The 16,313-nt window shown below is 44.1% G+C and overlaps 1 protein-coding gene across 1 annotated transcript in view; it reads right to left on the bottom strand.

The window, feature by feature from the left end:
• AKAP13 (A-kinase anchoring protein 13) overlaps positions 1 to 15,785 on the bottom strand; it is a 206,565-nt gene extending 190,780 nt beyond the window's left edge. Inside the window, exon 1 of the mRNA XM_041468849.1 lies at positions 15,761 to 15,785. The gene's annotated coding sequence lies outside the window, so the exon portion shown is untranslated. The remainder of the gene's footprint in view (positions 1 to 15,760) is intronic.
• Positions 15,786 to 16,313: the final 528 nt, after the last annotated feature.

Raw genomic sequence — 16,313 nt, 5'->3', positions numbered from 1 at the left:
TGAGCTCATTTAAGAATTTAAACAAGAACTTGATAAAAAGGTTTTGAATTATTCACTCAGCTCAACTATTAAATCAGGCTTCCAAAGGAGTCTTTAAACAACAGCCCAGAAGACGCTGTATTTATAACAAAAAGGCAGCACTGAAGCCATCACACTGTCTCACAGCACAAACCATTCATAATTACACTGTAAATGCACACAGGCACGGTATCGTGCCTTGGTCACAATCCTGCCAGATTAACTGGACACTTTAAACATTTATACAAATATTCCTGTCTGGAGAGGCAGCACCACTTTTGTCTAAATATCTTAAGTGCTGCCTTTTAGGCTAAGAAAGAGCAATTTCTTCAAGAACATCCAAAGCTGAAACACTCAGGAACAGCACTAAGCAAGACAGAGACAATCTTTTACAAGTATTTATTTACTTTTATATCAGTCCATTTGGGCTGGCACCAAGTATTTTGCTATGCCCCTCAAAGCTTCACAACCAAAATTAAGAGAAGACAATCACCATGCATCTCAGTTACAAACTTCCATGCTAAGTTTACACACAGCACAACAATTTTCTCAATACTTGCTGCTCACACACACACCAAACCTTTTTTCCAAACCTCAGGGCCCACTTGAAATAATGGCCATCTCTAGAGGGAGGAAAAACAGAGGGCTTGGAAGAGATAACATGAGTGCTGCTTCACTTCTCTGGTGCACACATCCTCTCACCACCTGCTTCCTTTCTCCCCATCCCTTTTTTTCCACCTCGCAGGCTGCTCTTAGTAGTTCAGCTCCATGAACACGAGCCAAGATTTCCTCTCAAAATAACTACTCCAAGACCATTTCAACTATGAGCATCACCCTCAGAAACATTCCCTTTTGCATATCATCTTCTCTGCTTCACCAAATGAACACATGGGCTGGTGATACAAGGTCATGAAACTGTGGAAAAAAAAGCAGGATACCCTCCCACTGCATCAGCCATGCTCCCAGAGCAAGGGCAGATGAGTCAGTCTCCCAATACAGTTGGTTTCAGGCATTTCTGGCAGCATTATTTTAATGACAGTATTTAATTTCCTTCAGCCATCTCATTGAGACAGCTCAAGTAAAGTATTAATGAAGTGCTTGAACACTCTCACTGTCTGGAGGAGACATGGGGTGTCACCTAACCAGCTGCTCAAGATTCACACTTAGCTGCTCTGGTCACCAACAGAGCCAAAAAAAGGATTTTTGCATCAAATGAGCTAAGGAAAGATTTGGGTGTGAGAAGCATGAGACAAAACTACCACAATAACAAATACCACTGAGCCCTGAGCAGAACCAGCAGCACATCAATCTAAGACAACTATAATCCATTAAAAACAAATAAAAATCTAAGAGTAGCTTGCCATTTCTGAAGAAAGGGGGATTTGGATGGTTTTGTTTTGCTGTTACAAAGCCAAGCCGTTGTAGCAGTGCCATCAGTAACACATCTCCTGGAACTTTTTTATGTTTTTCAAACCTTTGAATTCAAATCTGCTGATGTACGTTCCTTCAAACCTTCATCCCATCTCCTCTCCCACATGTTCTTACAAATCTATTTGAGGCACGGGTTTTCCTGGTTATAGGTAAGGCTCAACACCTGCACCACTGCAAATGTAATTATGGCAAAATACCGTGGCTATTTGCAGACTTCCTGTTCATCAAATAATATTAGTGTACCTTTGCCTTGAGCAATTATTTACAGAGCTGGAAATCCTGAAGCAACACTAGAGATCACAGAAGCATTCTGCTGTCCACCCCTCCGTTATGCAATGATGCTTTGTGTTAGCTTTTGGAAGTATTCAGAGGGGAGAATAAAACCATCAGAATAATTCTTTATAAATCTGTCCAATGAAAAGGAGAGGAAAAAAACATAATTCAGTTAAAACTCTGCATTAGCTTACTCCAGTTGAGACTGGGATGCATTTTACACTTCAGCTGGATTGGTAGCTCAAATTCAACTTCAGGCTCCAATGCAAGCTTTAAATCAAATTCCTCAGCAGAGTAAAACCCTTATTAGCCTGTCTTCACTGTAATTTTAATCTTACTTAATTCTGAGTATGTAATTTATGTTAAGAATAACCCACTTTTTTTTCAGAACGGGATATACTGCATGCAGAATTAGTCCCTGGCTAGCACAGTTAGGGTTTCCCTTAAAGAAATCATTTTTTACATATTGACTGCAAAGGAAAAAAACACTGAAAGCTTTTAAAAAAAAAAAAAAAGTTTTCATAAATGCATCACAGATGGCTGTATTAATTCACCTAATATATCCCTAAACCATCAAAACCTGGCCATGCAGCCTCACCTCAAACCAATGTTATGTGCCAGAAAGATGTTTGATCTATTTAAAAACTGACACTTCTTTTTCACCACTCACACAAGGGGTGAGAGAGGGGAGAAAAAAATTTGTATTCCTACATTTGAAAAGGAACAACAGCACCCCTTTTCTTCTCCCATCCATCCTTCCCAATTTATAATTAAAAAAAATTAAAAATCACCATGAAAATATCCTGTAAGGACAAACATCTCAATTTCCTCATCAAGAGGACAAAATTAGTAATAACTTCTCTAGCTGAAGTGAAAACAAATTCAAAGCAGTGTCTGAAATTTACAAAATAAGTTTTAGAGTCCAAACTGTCAATAAACCTGATCCACAGCACCCACCCATACCAATACTAGCAGTATTTACATCCTGTAGCCAACTTAAAGCTCAGAAGCCCCAGTTACTATCTCTCCCAATCACAAAACATTCACTACGTATTTCCTGCATTATTTGCAGTTACTTAGGTTTTGGGCTTTTGTTTGCATTTTTTTTATGGCCACGAAGTAAAAACCTAGTAAGATCTCCCACCCAAGCTCAGAGGAAACTCCGAGTGAATTACCAGGGTGGTTTCCCACCCGCCTTCTGCACTTGCTGCTGCAGTTTTGTGTCATCCCCTTGCCTCCCACTCCTCTTTAAGAGGTAAAAAAATAGTTCAACCCCTATCACCCATCCACATGCCTGCAAACCAATAAATCCTTTTTAGTGAAGCTTACACCCTGGCACAGCCTATTTGTATAATGTGAATAGGAGGGACAGGGAATAGTTAAGCATTTGCCAAGTGAGTGATTTGAGAGTGAAATGCAAGAGATGCACACACGAGAGGAGCTGGACTGTGCCAAGAGCACGAGCTCAGGTCTGTCCCATGTCACAGGCTGCCATCAGAACACCAGAAATCTGAATGACTTGCATTAGAATACTCGCTGTGGAGGGAAAAAAATCCTCACTCCCTTTACTGTCTAGATTTTCCTCCATTTTGTGCAGTGCAGAGTTAAGGAGAGGGTTTGCAGGACTTTGCAGCACGTTCTGCAGCACTGTGCTGGAAGCAGGAGCCGTGTGAGGGAAGGGAACAAGAGAGGCCCTGGACAGATGTTTCCATTCACCAACGCTGCCAAGGAGCAGGGGATGCCGAGTTCACTACCTTGGTGTTATTTACATTTCATAACATCCAGCAATAACCATGCCACAAACAGTTTAGGAAAGGCAAAAACCATGCAGCCAAAGAGTTTTATCATCAACTTCATTAAAAGGGCAAAAATTAAACTTTTTTTATTCCAGTTCTGAAAATTCACCTAGATTCATTTTGCCAATGAAACAGGACACAGGTATCCCAAGCCTCATCCACTTTGAGATAATTATCAGCCATTGTCCTTTTGCATACATGATTGCTTCTTATTCACCTAGATTCATTTTGCCAATGAAACAGGACACAGGTATCCCAAGCCTCACCCACTTTGAGATAATTATCAGCCTTTTGCATACATGATTGCTTCTGGGGTATCAGAGATGGTTAACTGAACCACCTGGACATTTTCTTTCCATTTGCTAAAATAAACTGATTTTTGATCTAGCAGAGAGGAAAGCTTCTCCTTCATCAACTGTGCCACAAACCAAATGCTCCGAAGACCAAACCTGAAAATATCCCTGGTGGAACGGTGCATTTCAGAGGCATTCATCCAAACCTCAATCCTGAGACCCAACATGTTTGATCATGAGCTGCCAGATTCAGTTTGGCTATTCCAAGTGCTGGCCCATCCACCTGGACACAGAGGAGTGCTAGACATGGTCCACACGCAGCAATGTGCTCTGCATGTTCCAAGGTGCTCCCTGCAGCAAATGGAATGATAGGAAGGGTGATGAGGGAAATAGTTTTCACACCATATTATGATCCTCCAAGTCCTCTCTGAGCCAACAGCAGAGGGATAGAGAAAATAAAAAGGCCAGTATTACCCATTTCTATAAATGCCAGTACTTTCTGGAGCTTTCAAAGGGGTTCTGTATCTCAGCAGAGACACTGTATCATGTTTCTCAGAGTTTCGTGCTGGTGAACACTGCCCAGACAGGGCAACTTTACTGGGAGCGAGTGCAAGGCTCCCCTCCTGCCACTGCCACAACGGGACACCTTCCTTCCCAAAGTAAACCAGACACTAATGCTATTTATGGATCTGCTGCAGAACCAGACAGGCCTCCCAGCCACTATTCATCAACGTGCAAATAGGTTTTATCCATGGCAGGCAGAAGAGATTTGAAAGGAAAAGTTCTGAAGTTCTTATTTTCTGAAAGAAATAAGTATCTGAAGATGAGTTGAAATTCAACACAGAACAGTAACACCTGCAAATAAAGGCTGATCACAGATTCCGTGGAGAACACTTCATTTTTTTAAAACTTGGCGATTTCAAATTAGTTCCTAAAGGACTACTAAAGGAAAGCAAACATCAATGGAAAAGGCAGCCAGTTGATGTAGCAAGGGACAGATCCTCTAAAGAACATCAGCTCCATCAGTCCTCCATATCCAAAAGAAAGGCAGGGAATAGAACTGTGAAATCTTCCTTACTTTGCAAAAAAAAAGCACTACATCAGTTTCCAGAGACACATAGATGAACAACACTCACCAGCACTACTTTTAAACATTAACACAGCAGACTCCACCGACTTGTCTTCCTATGTCTTTGGGGTTTCTGTAGTGGGAACTACAGCTTTGTTCTTACAAGCATTTTTCATGGAAGCACCTTTGCATTTAAAATGTCAACTGTAAATGCATCTGTTATTCAGATAAAGCACCCACAAGTGCTTAATTTCATATGCAACAAGTTTTACAAAGCTCTCAAAGAGCCCAAGGACATTTGGAAGATAGATGCAAGTTTAGAATGAGTCTTAGCATATCATCAACCAAAAAAAAATCTATTCTTAGATATCTCCCTTTGGTGATTCCTATAATCTTCCTTTTTTTTTTTTTTTCCTCCTACTCCTTTGAGAAAGTAAGTTGTTTGGTTATCCGAAAAAAATGGAAGAACCTGTTTTGCAAGGCATACAAACAAAGCAGTATCTTCCAAAAAAAGAAAAGCTCATTCAAAAGTATGTAAATATTAGGGCTGGTAACACAAACAATAAAACCACAGGAAACACAAGAAATTAAGAATAGATCAGGACTCATTCAATTTCCTGGCTGCTGGATATATAAGCACTTTCCTGGGTTGGATGTATGAGACAAAACTTATTTTCTAAATAACAGACATCAGGGAGTTAACAGAGATAATTTAAAGAGGCAAAGAGAAACGAGTGTGCTCTGATCCTGCCTCTGCTCCTTGGCAGGACAAGGACGCTGACCAAGGCAACTTCACCCAGAACGTGGCACATCAAGCACAGGGGGTCAGCATCCTGCACTAAGCAGTGAATTCAAGTTTGCTTAAGTCACAGAGAAGGCAAAAACCAGGATTACTCCTGTCTCATCACAGGATGCTGCTGAGTGCCCAGTGCACACCCAAAAGGCTGCTCTTCAACAAGGGACAGCTCAAATCTGAGCACGAAGCAGAGGTGACAATTAGTTCCCAACACGCAGGGTGGTCCCTGCCATCTCCACCCTGCAACACTCCCTGGCTGGGAGGCACACTCAGAGCTCGACCCTGCATTCCAGCTCGGGTGTATTCCCAAACTGCTCAATGCTGCTAGGCTTTCATCTAGCAGCATCCCAACAGTTCTTTCTCTCCTCTCCATCATGGGCATTTTTTTTTCCCCAGCCAGCCAGAAGCAACAAGGTCTCAAGCAAACAGAGTTGTACATCTCTTGTGTGGGAATTTAAAATGCTGTTCTGCCAACAATTACAGCCATTAACACAACCACACTGTAACAGCTCCTGCTCCTCAGTCAACTTCCACTAAATGTTAAACCAAGTCTCCATCCCCAAGGTATCCAGTGGCTCAGACTCAGACATCTAAGAATCAAAAAAAACCCTGCAAGGAAACAATTTATTTTCTTCACTGAAAACGCCAAGTGATGTACTTATCCAAAGAAAAATTTCAACAAGTCTTAGAGCACCTTTTCTCCAAAATGGCCTAGGTTTCTCTTGGCACTGAGATATCACAAGCCCAAGGCATTAATACACACAGGTATTTATGCAAATGGTATTATTCTTTCTTAATTAATATCAGTAGCACTGATCAGACTAGATTCTTAGTAAAAATTGACAAATATTTTACAAATTAGTTCTGGGGAGGGAGAGAGGTGGGAGAATCAGGACTCCTCTAAGCAGAGTATTAAAAAGCTTGATAGGTTTATAGTCACTTTATACATTTTATCACAATGACTAATCTTTTTATATAATGCAATTGTACAGTAACTGTTTGACTGTCATTTATCTGTCATCTCACAGTATTAACTGATATCACAGAGGGGATGGGACCTGCAAATAATCCAGGAAAGAAAGGGTAAAAAGCAAACTCATGTTTCGTAGCTTCAGGAAGATGTATACATTTTCAAGCACTTTCCTTGCCACAGGTCCTCCATCTTCCTCAAGTAGTTTTGAATTTTCATTTCAAAACTTGCTCTCCACATACTCAAGTGTTTTCTCTGCCTGCCGTAAGGTGTTGCTGGGATAGGATCTCTTATTAGTCTCAAAGAACCCGATGACTTCTGAACTTTGAGATTATAAAGCAAGAAAGTTACTGAACACTCACATGCAATTCGATTGGCTAAGAAAAAGTAGCACAAAGTCCTGCCAAAATCCTAGCTAATCTGATAAAGGCAAAACCAGGGAGGTCTAAGCACTAAACCCTGCAGTTTAAGTAGAGCCAATTCCAGCTGCAGAAGGGAGCACATCACATTCAGCAGAGCACCTCTCCTTCTGAAATGCCATCTGAAAATACAACATTTTACCACCTTACTGCCCATAGGTAAATTGAAAAATTCCCAGAACACAGAAAAAAAAAATGTATGGGATGACAGGTAAATTTCATACCAATAACAAACACAACTTGAAACTTACCCATAACAAACACAACTTGAAACCGACTGGAAGGAGGGAGAAAGAAATTTACAAGACCTAGGAGGCACGAAGCCAGTTAGCACTTAAGAACTTCTTTAATTCTCCCATTTTCAATGCACTTCACAAAAAAATAATCCTCTTAACATCCATGCAAACATATTTACTATCCACAGCAGTAACTTGCAAGCTCTTCATGCAACAGTCTAATTATTTTTCTAGCTTAATACACTGTCCATGAAAACAAGGATCAAAGCCCTGTTTTAACCGTGGGACAGCTCTCAAGAAACCTGCTCCTATCATCCCACTCCCATCAGCATTTTACACAGGGACAAGAAAGGCACACATTCAAGAAAAAATACTTATATAAGCTACTTAAAAGCATTTTATGCTAGTTAAGTGCTCAGATCTCAGCCTCCATGCTACACACAAACTCTTCTTCAGGCTACATAACCAAAAGACTCTTCCAAAATTAATTAGTAGCTCTGGCCAGGGTAGAAAAGCAGCTCCAAATTTTGGAGACTCCCAAGCCCCCACTGCACAAATGGATTCACACTCCTGTGCCCAACTCAGCAGGATCCACCAGCACTCAAATGCAGCCACACAGTGGGTACCAGCATAACCCCCAGCATCCTCCCACAATGGGTCTGAGGACAAATGTGTATTTTCCTGTTGGCATCTGCACCACAATAGAGAAAAACCTGCAGTTAACAAACATGTGCAGCAACCTTTCGCCTTGAATCACACAAAAGCCTAAAGAGACACCTGGACCTTGTGAAATGAATGTTTATTACATAAGGCCTTCTTTTTATGACAGTACATACAAAAAGGGTTTAGTCTTTATTTCCATACCCAGCTGAGACAACCTACTTTCTCTGCAGCTGCTAGGAGAAGAGAAACTATAAACATTTACATTTAATGTAACAAAAGGTTTGCTCACCACCTCTTGTGTTCCACTGTGCTCTTCGACAATGATCACTCATCATAAAAATGGGTGGAGTGGCTGCAAAACACTCAGCGATGGAAAAACTGACTCCCATGCTCAAGAGAGGCTCCTGCACAGGCTGGAAACCCCACTGCAGTGGAGTGTTGTCATTACTCCCAGGATGGGAAATCTTTGGGCTACGGATGCAAACACATCTGCTACACAGCACGTGAAGCAGCCTGTTTTACTTTATCTCAGAATCACCCTCTCAAAGACCTTCAGATCACACTACAGAAACTGTTTTAATCTAGGCCACACGTAAACTCAATCAGCTCCAGTTTGGTTTTAAACAATTAAAAACCAGCACTCCCAAGTACAAAGTGCAGACTTGAAGATGTCCAGTGCCGTCAGCACTGCAGCCTTGCTGCTGCAGTGAAAGATTTATGGTAACAGAGAACAAAACAACAGAATTCATCACGTAACACCAGAGGTACATCACGTAAACCTCACTCCCTGGCTGACTCACTAAGCGATATTAACTTAAAAAAAAAAAAAAAAAAAAAAAAAAAAAAGAAGCAAGTCCCAGTTTTGCTGCCATCTTACTTGTGGGTTCAGCAATTAGGAAGCGTGCTGTGCACAAGCTCATGAGCCAAAAGAAATTAGTCTGTATAAGAGGCAAATATGGCCATCCTGTCTTCCCCTTCCCCCCAAAATAAATCACTTCCCCCCTTCCTTTAACACCTGCTTCCTTCATCCAAGCATTCATTGTCCTACTGCTATTATGGGACCAAAGGCTTAAGCATCCCAGAGGAAACTCAGGAGGGAAAACAGCATGTGTAAAGTGACCAAGACTCATTCCCTTCAGCAATCTCACTCCCACCATCCCTTATTTTCCCTCTTTTCCTATTGACAGCAAGTTTTAAGAGCTGGCAGGGTGTTGATAGCTACACGTGCTGGGAAGCTGAATGTGCCACACATCCTGTATTGAACCCCACTGTGCCCACAGTCACTGGTGTGGACCTTCCTTCTCTCACACCTCCCCAAGAACCCACAACCAACACCACAGGGCAGGAAACAAGGCCAGACAACCCATGGCCTGACCTAGCACAGCTTTTTGTATTGTTGCCCTGAAGGGAGAGACTTCACACAAGCAGCCACTCTGTGCACCCCTAAAAAGCGGCAGAAGCAGAGCAACACCAGGTGCATGGCAGAAGAAGCCATCCTCAGCAACAACCTCCACCAGGCAGTTTTTATCTGCTGTGCACACTCACACTTCAGTCTTCCCTGCACTGGAAACAGGGATACCTGCAAGAACAGATGACTCGCTCAGCCAGCATCCATGCATGAACCACGGGAGATGCGTTAACCCAAGAACAAGAACAGGTGAGTCAGCAGTTTGAGTCTGAAGACAGTCCGGCTTAGAGCAACTGCTCCGTGCCAGAATCTTTGTTTGTAATGGTTTTACTAAGTGCAGCATTCAGACTTACAGAGCAGTTACACCACTGAGGGCAGAGACACACTGGGAAAAAGATTTACTTTCCCAAGTAACTGTGCCAGAAACCTCAGATACGGTTTAGATGAAGATACAAATATGTCACAGATTTTAGCATAACTTGCTGCTCCAGTTTGCATTAGTCATGGGTGACTAATAAAAAGCACAGAGGACTCAAAGATGACACATGGAGCACTTTCTCTCCACACAAAGTTTTGATCATCATCATCATCAAATGACCTGTAAGATGATCACCTTAAATCATGCTCACAGACAAAAAAGTCTCACCAAAATTCTGCCTCATTTTTAAATGAGTAATTGGTCACTTATTTTCTTTTCCCTTGCTCTCAGAAATAAAACCTGAAGGAGCTGCTACAGAAGAAAATCCTTAAATCCTTCCTTTTACAGTGGATCAGGCTAATCTCAGTGGTGCTGCCACACTGTAAATAACATCTCACATTAAAAAACAATTTGGGGAGACCTCTCACCATGTATTTTACAAAGCTAACATTAAAGTAAAAACAGTTCAGCAACAAGACTAACGGGAAAGTTAGACCAGCCACCTGAAAGTAGTCAAAAAAATACAAAAAGAGACTAGAAGCATTCAGGAGTTGTTGTGGCAAATTTTGCATAGTCTACTAGAAAATTTCACAAGTGCTTGAAACAAAGACACAATGGATCAGTTGCAGCTACCTGTGTTCATACATTTTAAATATCATCTCAGAAGAACAGCTCCACAGGATCCATTGAGCAATCAGTCTCCACCCCATGATTTTCAAAGAAATCAAAAGGTGATCACATGAAAGGATCAAACCTACAAGAAAACTCTGACAGCTCAGTTGCCACATTGACTGAACAATACTATGACCAGTTTTGGAGAGACAAGAGCAGCCAAACAGGAAAATTATTTATTATGAACAACTTACGGAATCACAAAAACAAAAAAAAAAAGAAAAATTTGACTGAAGAGATTGGATCATTCTGAATATAAAAGCAAAGTCACAGTCTTTATTAGGGGAAAGAGATTAAAGAAAAAAATTCAGGTGGCCCAGGAGAATTAGCTTTGTCAAGAAAACCTGCAGAATTACAAGTTCACTGGTGAAGAAGCACCACTCTGGATTCTGCAGCCAAGGCCACAGACAAGGTCCCCCACCAACCGTGGAAGCCCCTAAGGCCCACACCCCCATCAGACCTCGCCCAGAGGCACCAAACTCAACCTCACACCCAAAACATGCTTGGAATATACTGTATTTCAAGCCCTCAACACAAGTGCTGTAGAAGATGCTGATATTGGTTTCAGGGCTAATTTTTCCTTATGTTTTCTCCAATCCTAGATTAAATACTTGAGCATTTGGACTGTGAACTTCAGAACTTCATTGGTATGCCAACAAAGAATTAACCTTTTTCTCATGCATATTACAAACCACCGAATAACTCTTCAGCATCAGATTTGTCAGTTTCTTCTCAACATATATAAAATAGTCTTGTTAGAGTGCCTGACCATGTCACAACATGTGATCCTTTAGAGCTAAAACAGAACTAAAGGCTTACTTTTTCCAAGTCATCACACTTCGTACTTTTTAAAGACTGTTGACTACTTAAAAATATTTGTGATTGCATTTTCTTCCCCTGTTCCTCAACAACATAGCAACCTATCTAAAATGACTATAAAGAAAATTTTAAAAAACATCATTAAAATGGCAGAACTTATTTTGCACGGATTTCTCTTTGCTCTTGAACTGCTGTCTTACAGAACTTAAAAATTAAACACTTTGACTTTTAGCTCACTGGCTTATCTCAGAAACATCTATCTCCCATGCCGTCTTCACATGCTATAAAAAAGGGATGGGCACCACAGTCAAATGCCTTCTTTGCAAATGGAAAAGCACTTCCAAGAGTTTAGGTTTCTCCTGGTGGAAGCTTCCAACCCCCTGCCACAGCAGCTGCTTGTCTTAACACAAAGGAACATGAGTCAGGTAACTGATGCAGGTACCGAATGAACCTTTTTCCTTAACTGACACAAGTTATGAATTGTATACACAAAAAACAACAACATATTCTTATCTGGGATCCACTTCCCAGTCTGCTTTGCTGAACAAACCGATAAAACCCCAGTATGGCCCAGCTGGGGAACTGGAAGAGGCTGCTTATGCTACACCAACACACAAAAGAGATGAGATGACAAAACTGCAGTTCAAGTTTAGCACGATACTGAAACTTTTACCTACTGCATGTCTCCACCAGCTGTGTGGAGAAGGACAATAAACTCTTTACAGGATTTGTGGCGTCACAGCTTATTTGTCATGCAGACATTACGAGGGGAGTCACCCTGTTTCCCTGACAAAGCACTATAAATATATAAAGGTATATCATTCTGAAAAAGATCTGTATAGCTTCACTGCAGTAAGTTCCCAGCATAGCTGCTTTTCCTGGAGCACTGCCATAGTATTTTCTTATCAGTAACTGAAGTAACTAACCAGCTAACTCCCAGTGATGGGCTTTGCCTTCTAGATCTGCATAAAGGTCATTTGCAAAGGGAAAAAGGCAGGCTTGATAAATAAATAAATAAAAAGAAACCATTGTGCCACATCCACGGCTTTGTTTCCAAAAGCCACGAAGAAGTGCAATGCCAGGCTGAAGTGTCTGACTATTCAGTAAGTACAAGGAGTGGCCGATTCCCTCCCCACAGTGAGATTGTTGACAGCTGTTTTAGAAGAGGAAAAAAAAGTGAAGCATGACTAAGCTATTCATAAAAATCACATTATATCCAACACCCTAAAAACAAGTTTTGTTTTAGAAAAGGTGCAGGGCTTCCTGGACGTGACTGACCAGGTGGTACATGCCAGCCCTAACCAGTCTCCCACCTGGATTATAACCCCTGTGGCAAACCCCAAGGCAGCAAACGAGGACTCTACACCAGAGCTATCAGCTGCTTCAGGACGTCACTCATTACCTTTATCTGTCCTACAGGTGATCAATGCAAGCAAGCACATGAGTACTTGGCACCAAAGAGCACTCAGTAATCACAAGGTGCAGGCTGCAAGGTGTTTTCCTCCCCAGCTTTCCACATCCAGCCTCTCATGTGCATGCAAATAGGAGTTATCCTCCAGTTGGAAACCACGCCAACTGCCAACTCCCTATGCAGGAGACTGGTAAAACATGGGGCCACAATCACACAGGGAGGCCATATCATGCCTTTATGGCCTCCTGGACCTCCTGAGCCTTCTCCTGAAGTTTTTAACTTCTTAGCAGTGCCTTCCACCAGCAGAGGCAAGCCAAAACCAAATAGCTCCTCCCTACCAATCAGCTGTGTGGTTTAGCTGACTTCAGGCTATTTATTGCCTGTGTGGGGAAACCCTATAGAAATAGCATCTAATAGCACTCAAGTAGATTGCAGAGATAACCAGCTACAGTAATACACAGAAAAGCTTCCAAGCTGCTTCAAGGTCGGTTTTATTGGCGAGTGGATTACCACCAAATACCAGGCAGAGAAAACTGATACGTTGGTGTCCTGGAAACAGTGCAAAAGAAATAGGTACAGCAGGCACTGCAGCTTCTGTTGATGATTTTTTTGTTAAGTAGCTATTTATTAAAACTTAATATTCCAGCAGAAAATTATATGAAAGAACCCCACTGCTTCTGTAACACAGGAGCATGTGAACACCACCAATAAACCTACCAATGTTTTTTCCTCTAGGATAATTTATTGACTGCTGTTCTTAATTCATGCTTTGGATAGAATAACCAGATTCCTTTAACAGTACTTAATCCTCCTCTTAGCACAGGAGTGTACCCTAGACCAGAACACAGCTTACTCACAAGTATATCCTGCTGAGAGATTAGTGAGTTCTGCATATGCCTGAGTCTCAAAGCTGTGCTACGCAGACTGTGTTTAAAAACATCCATCATCGCATAGTACCTGGCAGAGCTCTGTTCCTTTGAGAAGCTTTGAGTTCTTAAATGTGTTTCCCTCCTTTGATGCAGCGAAGCTGTAAATCAGGAACATCGAGCTCCTGCCTTTCTCTCTGGCTGCAGTCCCTGGCTGGACTCTCTCACTTCGGACACGCCGTGTCCTCACCTCTCGGGCTATGCCGGCCATCCGTGGCCGCCGGAGCCGGGCAGGAAATCCAGGCTGGATGGAACACAGTCACACAGCACAGCTCATCCACACTACCTGCGGGGGACTCGTCATTCAGGCTACCTACAAAACCTGTCTGCCTGGCAGAACTCAACATCCGTGCCCTTCTAGCAAGAGCCCCAGGCTAGCCCGTCTGTCCAGCACCGGGCAGCACTGCAAGGACAGATGGGGACGGAGAGGCTCAACCCATGAAATGGACAACAGGTACACACTTGAGCTCGTGCCAAAGGAAAACACATGACCAGATGATCCTCACCTTGCCTAATGCACCCTTACTCTGCTATCAGGCTTGTAAAAAAAGGCGACCAAAACAAAAAACCCAAACAACCCAATTTCAAGTGTACGAATGCAACACTGTTACCATGTCCCGAAGCACAGCAAATGCCCCTCTACTACAGACAGCAGTTTCTATCCACAGGCAGGGATGTTATGAGGTTAACATCAATCTACCCCCACTGCTAAGGTATCTATGTATAAAAATACACCTCCTCTAACACCACAGTAAATGATATCTTACCTTTAAGGACCCATGTGGAACTTGAACTGGTTCACCCTTACAATTCCACAACAGCTCAGCAAGGGCGTGCAAAACATGAGAAACACACCCAACAAGGGACTCAAGGAGAGTCACCACAAACAGAACTAATGTCACTTGGCCCTTTAAAACCGATTAGATTACATTAGCCAAAACTCTCAGTACACAAGACATCCATAGATCTCAGACCAACTGTCTAAACTCAGCTCTGAAGCTACATGCTTTACATATTTCTACTGCATCGCATATCTCCATGAGTACCTAAAGTTTTACGGCTGACGGAGATTACAGAGAGCCACAGTCACCAACTGTCCTACAGCAGTGCAGGATTTCTAATCCCTTTATCGAATCCCTATCTGGTCATCCACAGCAGAATTGGTACAGTGCACTCTTAAAATAAAAGAACTTTTTATAAATCACTTTTTTCCCACTTCCCATCTCCAGCTAACATGAAGCCCTGTAAAGGACACTGGAGCAGAACCAATTCCAGAGGTCAGCAAAATCAGATTCTGCAAATCCCCACTCCTCTATATGACTTGTGGTTACAACACAGTCACAGAAGGTGGATTAATAAAGCCCAACAGTTTACAGGTTCAGAAAAACTATTTCGCAATCCTCATCCAGAAACTCCTGCATTTGCTTCAGAAGGGTCTGCACTTGAGAAGGAACAAAAACAATATTTTCAAGAAACAGAGTGAACGCATGAAACAGACGCCACGGCAATGACCCTCTGAGTGACACCAAAGGCCACTGAGACCCAAAGGTGACACACACCAACACCAACCAGCGTGTTGCGGGGGGATGTTGATAAGAATCTGCGGTGACTTTCGTGCAATAAACTGAGATACAAAGTTGTGTCTGCGAAGCTGGAGGAGGGTTCCGTTCGGGATATCAGTATTCCAGTGCGGAGGGAGGTTGGGGGCCAGGCGGGTGCGTGTCCCCGCACACTCCCGGGCACAGCGGGGCTCGTCCCCGCGCGTCCCCCCGGCAGCGGGGCCGCCACCCCCGCCCGGCTGCGGGGGGACCGCGCCCGGCCCCGGCCCGCAGACAATAGCGGCGGGGAGCAGCCGCGCGAGAAAACACTCCAAATAAATGAAAAACTACCAAGAGCCGTAGAATGAAAAGGAATAAAGCCACGCGGAGGAGAGGAGCCGCCCGGAGCGGCTCCACGCGAAGTTGCGCGGAGAAAAACCCCCCGAGGACGAGGAAGGGCGGGGGAAGCGTGCGAGGGCGCGGGAAGGGGCGGGGGGCTCCCGCACACCCCCGGCCCCGGGGAGCGCCCACCCCTCCGCCCCCGCCGGCGGCCTCCCCAAACTTTCCCCCACCCCTTCGCCCAACTCCGGCGGGGCAAACTCACCGCGGGGCCCGGCGGGCGGCTTCGCCCCTGGCAGCGGGGCCGGGAGGGAAGGGAGAGGGACGGGGACGGGGAGGGGGCGGAGGAGGCGGCCGGGCCGGTGCTCTCCGCCCGGGGAGGCGGGCAGGAAGAAGGGGAGGAGGGCCGGGGGCTGCCGCCTCGCAACCTGAGCCACAGCCTCCGCAGCGCTCGCCCGGCCCGGCCAGCCCGCATGCGCCGCGCCGGTGGGGCCGCTCTGGGCCGGGCGGTGCGGAGCCGCTCTGGGCCGGGCGGTGCGGGGCCGAGCGAGGCCGTGCAGGGCAGGCGGTACTCGCTGGGGCTGAGATCCGGCCGTGCCTGCCGTGAGCAGCGCTGGGGAAAGCCCCGCTCCCTGCCCCGGGGGCTTCTCCCTCGCCTGTGCCCCCTCCCGGTTGCTCGGTTGCTGGGGGAGAGGCAGCGGCGTGTGTGGTAACATGGTGGTGCGGGTGTGAAAGAGCGCAGGCAGCTGCTTGGGCTGCGGGTTTGTTTTTATCGAAGGGGGACCTGGGCATTGCTTCATGCCTGGAAGAGTTCAAGG

Source organism: Pyrgilauda ruficollis, unplaced genomic scaffold (assembly GCF_017590135.1).
Source record: "Pyrgilauda ruficollis isolate IOZ18807 unplaced genomic scaffold, ASM1759013v1 scaffold23, whole genome shotgun sequence".
In the NCBI taxonomy this organism is placed as follows: domain Eukaryota; kingdom Metazoa; phylum Chordata; class Aves; order Passeriformes; family Passeridae; genus Pyrgilauda; species Pyrgilauda ruficollis.
Note: the sequence above shows the minus strand (reverse complement) of the source record. Positions and strands in the feature narration are given on the sequence as shown.